Source organism: Macrobrachium rosenbergii, chromosome 34 (assembly GCF_040412425.1).
Source record: "Macrobrachium rosenbergii isolate ZJJX-2024 chromosome 34, ASM4041242v1, whole genome shotgun sequence".
In the NCBI taxonomy this organism is placed as follows: Eukaryota; Metazoa; Arthropoda; class Malacostraca; order Decapoda; family Palaemonidae; genus Macrobrachium; species Macrobrachium rosenbergii.
This window is the reverse complement of record NC_089774.1, coordinates 11,482,680-11,487,658: the sequence shown is the minus strand read 5'-3', so window position 1 is coordinate 11,487,658 and position 4,979 is coordinate 11,482,680. Positions and strand designations below refer to the sequence as shown.

At 34.7% G+C, this 4,979-nt stretch overlaps 1 long non-coding RNA gene across 1 annotated transcript; it reads left to right on the top strand.

Moving 5' to 3' along the window:
- Nucleotides 1-268: 268 nt before the first annotated feature.
- On the top strand, nt 269-3,666 carry LOC136856210 (uncharacterized). Its single transcript, XR_010858275.1, has 3 exons — nt 269-1,547; nt 1,873-2,926; nt 3,237-3,666. It is a non-coding gene; the product is annotated as an uncharacterized lncRNA (long non-coding RNA).
- Nucleotides 3,667-4,979: the final 1,313 nt, after the last annotated feature.

Sequence of the window (4,979 nt, the reverse complement as noted above, 5' to 3'; positions counted from 1 at the left end):
ATATGATGAATAATTTATTGTTTTTGTTGATAAAAATATAAAAAATTTAGCGCTGAATGACCTCAAAGGACCCAGCAGGGCTTGAACCTTGGCCTAAATTTAATATTCAGTTCAATAGAATTATAAAAAAAATATCGAGAAACGGAAATTTTAGAAGCTAACAAAATTCGTACTGAATTCCCAAATTCCACGGAGTCTCAAATCCACTTTGTTTACGTTCGTGAAATCTTTTGTGGTTCTACAGTCCTTGGCTGCTGTTCCTGAATCCGGGGTCCTTGGCGAGTGAAAATCTTTGTCGATGGACCTCGGCTGAAGTGTAGTCAGCCATCTTGGAGTAAACTGGAGTTTAGTTAGCCGGTTGGTTTTGTGAAGTGAATTTATCTTCTCCACTCTCGTCTATAGTTTTTGTGTGGTTTTGAAGGTAAGATACTTAAATTTTAGTTTTTTATTTGAGTGTTGATTGTTTTGTGAACTGGGGTTTTTCAGGGTAGTTTTTATACATATTTTAGCAAGTTTAACTTAGGCAATTGTGCTTTGGATATAATTTCCCATTGTATGTTACGTTTTAGTTTATTCCTTTTGAATTAAAGTCGGTTTAAAGCTTAACTAGACTGCTTCGGTGCTTTAGTTTTTGACAGTGCTCACGAGTGTTAAATTTCACTTAATTTATCGAACTAGATAAATCGGTGATAACTAGTGGCTAGATTAACTATGGGGTATAGGGTAGGGAATATCCCTTTTACTAAGAAACTATTTTGAAATTTTAATTCTTTAGTGTTAATGTTTAGAGAATAAAGTTTAGCAACTTGATTTCGCATGAAGACTAGTAATGGGTCTAGCAGTGTAATTTTAGTTGAAAACTAAAGGGGTTTACTAGAAAGTCTTAGGGTGTAAGTGCTTTTACACTGTTTAGGCAAGGTTTTTGTCATCACAGTTAATTACTTATGAAACCAATGTTTTGCCATAATTGGGTTTTTTGGCAATTGTCGATTTAGGCTTCAAGTGATTAGTACGTACCAGCTTTTAGACTTATTGGCCTTAAATCTAGCATTGTGAAGGCTGTACTATTTCAAGGACTCTGTAACTGTTCAACTAGGTACTTGGTGGTAGTTCTGAAGTACAGTGATACTGCCTTTTGCCTTGGAGAAACTTCCTTTTATTGTAAAACGTAGCCTAGTAGACTTAAAATTCCTTCAATGGCGAAAGATGATTCTCTCAAGTGTAGATTTTTTCAAATTTTTGCTTATGGTTTTCAGTGTTCTTGGAAACTAGGGTTTGGAATTCAAAGTTTAACTTGTGCCAATTTTTTACCCTGAATTGTTTTCACATATGTCAATTCTTACTGTAACCTAATTTATATTTTTTCCATGTTAACTAGTTCCACTTGGTTTATGGAGGTTTGTGGAAATGTGGAATCTGGTTTGAACTGGTAATCTGGCATCTGGTTTTGACTCCAAAAAAGATCAGGGTAGAAAGTTTAAAGCCTCAGTTCGACCAGCAGATCTTTGGGACTGAATCCAGACCTATGCATTACTGCAATAAGGATGGTATTTGTTTATTCTTCACTATCAAAGGTTCAAGTGTTATTTAGGTAGTTTTTAAACTAAGAGGCTCACTAAGTTTAAAAGTTCTGAAAAAAATTACATTATGAATTGTTAGGCAACTACCTCATAAATTTTAATTTTAAAGAACTATTTTGTGAATCTAATTGTCTTAAAGAATTTTTAGTTCATTAGGAATTTAGGCAAATGCCTCCTAAGGAAACTTAAAGCACTTTGGATTTAATTCTAAATTTAAATTTACTTTGACTTCATTGAAGTAAGTTTTTCTAAACCCTTTACTGCCTTAAAACTAATTCCAGACATTTTCCAGACTGTGGAACTTCCAGCAGTCTCAAGCGTTGTAGAAGCTACTGGAACTCAAATCTCAAGCCATATTTGAAGTTAAAAGTGCTCCCTTGATCCTGGAACACACAAGTAACACTTAAGGAACCCCAACAAGCTATCCTTGAAGCTGCAAGTGCTCCACTGATCCCGGAACTTCAAGAACACAGAACACTTTACAAGTCCACCACTTTGTAGGTAAAAATGGCTTAATTCGAGCCACACAAAAACCCAAGTAAGTACCATTTCAATTTTCTCCTACTCTTGCAAGCCAAACCTCCCCCCATCAGGGGTGGGTCCCCTAATGGGGGGAGGAATACCCTCTGGTGCGCGCTAGGCCCCCCTCGGGGGGTCTAGCGTGTCGTCAGAGGGTGGCTTGCATTCCTTTACTAACCAAACTACTAAACTAACCAAATCAAAACTACTACAGGTGGTGAGTTGAGTATAGACTAGTCAGGTTTCCCAGGTCTAGTGTTAGAAGGTTAGATCTTTTTTAAAATTAAAATTGTTAGTTAACTTAAATTTAGTTTTAAATTTGACTTTCGAACTTAAGTTTTAATATAATCTAATTTGGTCTAAGTTAAACTTAAATTTGAAACAGTAAAATTTTCAACTTTATTTTGCTAATCTAAATTTTGTACTGAACTTTGCAAGTAGTTATAAATTTTGCATACATTCTGCAAAATCAATTCTATAAATTGTTCCTTAAATGTTAATTTTGTGAATTTGAACAATTTTGAGATTTACAAAAATTCAATTTTGCCAGTACTTGTTAATTTTCTATTAGTTTTAGCAAATAAGTTTACTGAGAAAAAGTATTTAGGCAACCATTAGCTAGTCAGGCAATATCTTTGAAAACCTTTCCCTTGCATCACTATTTCAATTAAGCTAATCTCTGCAGGTAGTCAAGAATGGTCTTAAGGTTGAAACTACCCGTGGTCCGAGTGTCTAATCTACTTTAAAAAGCCACTAGAAATAGACATTAATTCTACAGTATGTTGGGTTCTCTAGTCTACCAAGAATTTTGACTTCCATAGCTAAAGGTATAGTTACTACTATAGATCAGGTTTTAGGTTAATGTACTGCTGGAATTCCAATACTCATAATTGGCTAGTAAAGTTTTTATTAGAGCCAAAACTTTAAGAATTTATAATTCTTTAGAAAAGTAAAGTTTGTATTCAAAGTTTTTGGTTACTAATGAAATTCCAATATTCATAACTTGCTAGTTTTCGTCTAAAAGTCAAAGGACTCATATGTTGGTTCATGATTCTAACTGAGAAAGTCACTGTTATCTCTGAAGAAATTTGGTCAAATTTACTTAGCAGACTCGTGACATTTATCCTACTTTTGCAGATATGGAAATTGGCAGAAGCCTGTGGTGTTGCTTTATAACTGGCCTCCTGATATCAGTTTAAGCAAATTCACAATGAAAAAAGTTCAGGAATCCTCAATGAAGCAGTTTCACTAGTTACCAGGCCTGTACCACATAACCTGGCCTTGACCAGGAGCTGTAGAAGGTTAGTTACCAGGCCATCAGATAATCAGGCCTTGACTAGGTGCTGTAGAAGGTTCCCCCTCAGTTACCAGGCCTGTACCAGATACCAGATCTTCCTCAGGTGCTCTACAAAGCTAGAAGATGGCCTAAAAACAGGTCTTTCAAAAGGGTACGTCATCACAAGACTCGGTGGAAATAAATTTACAAGTTGCCATTTGTAACATTACCAAATAAATTTGTAGTTAAACCTGATGTTTGTGTTAAATGGAGTTTGAGATTTTAAAAAGGTATGTTGCTTTTAAATAAACCTGGCCTTTTCCTAAAGGTGTCCCGTAGATGGTGTAAAGGTTTAAAAGGGTCTAAAGAGGTCTGGTGTGTGCCTCTGGATGCTAACCAACTCAGGGTTGAAGTGGCCCTTAAACTTGACGTAATAGAGGCAGACATGAATTTGTTTTAATCAGGCTCTGAAAACTTAAGGAACTGAAAATTAGGTAACTTGAAAGGTTGTAGTAAGGAATTGAGAAAAAGAATTTAAGATTAGCTTATGAAGGTTGTAAAAAGGCATTTTAAAGATTAAATGATCTACAAAGGATGTAGTCATAACTCATAAACAATTATCTTCAGTTCATTAAGGAGAAAGAACTACTTTGCTAAGTGTTGAAATACATAAGTAACCATTAAACGGGCTTAGAATAAACTTGAGTATAAAAATAGCAAAGTTGAGTTTCAAAGAAATATAGAATTTACAGCTAGGAAATAGTTGAGGCACAAATCTCCAGTCCAGTCTAGTAGCCTAGGCTTCTGAAAATTAGTATGAAGTCCAGGTATATTCTCATAACCTGACAAAATGGTACTTAACAAATTCCTTGGTTTAAAAAATTCGAGAATTATCATAGGTGTTGAACTCTTCAGTTGTAACAAAGCATGGATGTTTGTTACTGCAAAGCAAAGTTACACTGCCAGTTTCGGTACTGCATTGCGTAATGCCTTTAGAATGCATTTAATGCCTCGTAAGCTTTGGGTAAAGTAGGTTATAAAGCCTCAAGTTCCAAGCTTGAAGGTGTCGCCAGTTTAGCAAACAGCTTTTCATGTGGTTAGAGAATGCTTTTAATAAGAATCAGTACATGGACTGGGGCTTGACTAGGATAGAGAAAAGGATTTTCCCTGTAAATGGTTACAATAGTTGGTCCAGCTCAGATTGAAATTGAATAAGTTTATTTTAAAAGGAAAATTGAACCAGAAAAAAATTCACTAATTGGGGTAACAAGATCTCTTAAATATAAAGATCGTTTAACCTAAAAAGGAAATAAAATTTTGTACTTAATTTCTCCTGAGTGGCAAATAAAATTAACGAGAATTGTTGTAAATATTTCTGGTAGTTTCTCCATTAATTTCAGTGAAATGGGAAGTTAAAATCTGAAGTTGGAACAGAATGGAACTCGAAATAGTTTAGCAGAAACAGGGAGTGAAAGATGAAATTGGTAATTAGAAAATTTGCGAGAAGGCAAACCAATAATATTAACACGTACATATGAATTATCTTTGCTGATCTGTAAGTTACAGAAATCTAGACAATACTTATATAATATTTATAGGTGGAC